This window comes from Octopus bimaculoides, chromosome 25, assembly GCF_001194135.2.
Source record: "Octopus bimaculoides isolate UCB-OBI-ISO-001 chromosome 25, ASM119413v2, whole genome shotgun sequence".
Classification (NCBI taxonomy): Eukaryota; Metazoa; Mollusca; class Cephalopoda; order Octopoda; family Octopodidae; genus Octopus; species Octopus bimaculoides.
Genome location: NC_069005.1, coordinates 22048480 through 22050980, shown reverse-complemented (window position 1 = coordinate 22050980; position 2501 = coordinate 22048480). Strand labels below are relative to the sequence as shown.

The following is a 2501-nucleotide window of genomic DNA, read 5'->3' as shown; positions in this document are numbered from 1 at the left end:
CCCCCGAAATTGCTGGCCTTGTGCCAAGATTTGAAGCCAATATTATCATTTTTGCTGAGGCGGTGAGCTGGCAGAATCGTTAGCACGCCGGGCGAGACGCTTAACGACATTTCGTCCGTCTTTACGTTCTGAGTTCAAATTCTACCGAGGTCGACTTTTCCTTTCATCTTTTCGGGGTTGACAAAATAAATAGCAGTTAAGTACAGGAGCCGAAGAAATCGACTAGCCCCCTTCCTCCCTTTGTGCTTATAGTAGAAAGGATTATCATTATTAAAGACGCATAGCTCTTCCACTTAATCTTGCAGATTTTTTACACACAGACATAGCTGTACGTTTTTCTTTTACATTTGCTATTGTAATTTACTATAACGTTAGATATGCAGCTGCAAATATATTCAGCCCAAGTATATTTACCGTCAACAGCACTTGGTGCTCCACATGTCTCCTGAAACGTGTATCTTTGTTTATCGTGCGTAAAACTCTCGCAGTAAACAACCAGCTGAACTAAATACTTGTTCCAAATTGATATATCTCTATGCTACTATCATGTTGTTTTTTATTATCTTTTTTGTGTGTCATTGATTTATATATTTATCGCGTTTAATTTAAATGCTTTTTGTTATTTATATGTATAGATATCCTATCTATATGCATATATATACATATATACCCATACATATATATATATATGCATGTATATATACATATACACAAATACTCACACATACAAAAATACTCACACATACAAATATATGTAATATACATACATATACATAGATAGATAGATACATACATACATACATACATACATAGGTTCGTACATACGTACGTCTCACCTGCTATCGTAGAGAGGAGAGTATCAAACGGAAAGGAAGGGGAAGATATTTAAAATTAAAATAAAAACGATACAAAACGGGAACGGAGGGCGTTAGCCAGGGAATCATGTCGCACCTGTACTATATAATCAACATCATCATCAACAACACAACAACAACAACAGCAATATCAACACTATGTAAACAAAAGCCATTCACACTGTCCTCCAGCCACTACCGTCTATTGTTGACGCCAAAGCCCTTCCTCTAAACCCCAATTATACTTCCTTGTTCTCTGACCCTTAAATTATGTGCCTGATAAATAGAAACACGCCCAGTTCACCTTAATCCTTAGCAAATGCGAAATGACGATTGCTGCTGTTGTTTAACCCTGGGTCAGCTCCAATCCAGCAGATAAGACCTATGATCAAAAATAAACTAACAATGAATTTTCCATTGATTCCTTTTTGTTTTGTTTTTTTCATACAAATTGAACCCAAAATTATCATACTTTTAAGAAATGTGTCCTTCTGTTCTGGAAAACAGTTGTATGTAATTTAAGAGATATTTAACTGCTAGGGCTAACAAATCGAGTGACCACGTAGAGGGTCCCTAATTGGATTACTGTGATCGCTTTTAAAGTTGTTCTTACACCGCTGTTGTTGAATCTGTCTGCAAGTATGTCTGTATATAAATGAATACATGAGTTTATCAATCAATCGATCACTATCTATCTATCTAAGATAAAGAAACTGTGTGGTCCGCCGAAGAGTCCTTTAAAGAAAAAGAAGGAGAGTGCAGATTTTACACTGCATGAGATTCCAATAGCACCAATAACGAAGGAAACCATCACGGAAAACCAAATTCCATCGCAGGAACAAGCAACTCAAAAACATGCAAAAAAAAACAAAAAAAAAACAAGTGGCATATGGTGACATATTCAAAAAGTACTCAGATCGAAAGAAAAATCATCAAAATTTAAATCGGTGGTAAGAGTGAAACTACCAGTGGAGCATTACCCAGAGTGATAGATAAGGAAAGATACAAGTTGAAAGAGTGGTTCGGAAACAGGATGGACCCAGGGTACAAGAGTAGAATTCGATGACTTACCGCCAGTCATAGACTTTCAAGACTTATTGCCATATATTAAATGGTAAATCGTAAGTAAACGTTTAAAACTTTAAAGACTATTCCACGAGATGCTAAAAGAAAAAAAGGAAAAAAGAGAAAAGAAAAATTTGATATAAAAATTTTACATTAAAACATTAAAACATTAAAATGGTACTGCTTGAGAGTGAGGCTTAATGCAGCCATTTCACCCTCGTTAATTATTATTCATCCTTCATTCATTCGTTTTTATGTTTTTGTCCCCACTGTGGTGTTCTGTCCGTCCTCGTGCTCCCCCCCCCCTCTGTGTCATGGCCTGTGTGCCAAATAAAAGAAATTAGTTGACAGCGTTGATCGTTCATTTCGGTTACTACGTTTGGAGTATTACGGAGTACGTTCTGTGTGAACATATCAATTCTGCGAAAGGTTATTCTGGATAACCATAGCCAACTATTTATTTGGATAATACTATTCTTACACCCGACGTGGACACTCACGTCATAACAATTTTTATAATGAAATGTTATTAGTAATTCCATTTTAAAAATTGTTGAAATACTTTGTATAGTGCACAAGTAT

The 2501-nt window shown here is 35.8% G+C and overlaps 1 long non-coding RNA gene across 3 annotated transcripts in view; it reads left to right on the top strand.

Moving 5' to 3' along the window:
• Positions 1-2501, top strand: part of LOC128250819 (uncharacterized) — a 368397-nt gene that overhangs the window by 336555 nt on the left and 29341 nt on the right. The window lies entirely within an intron of this gene.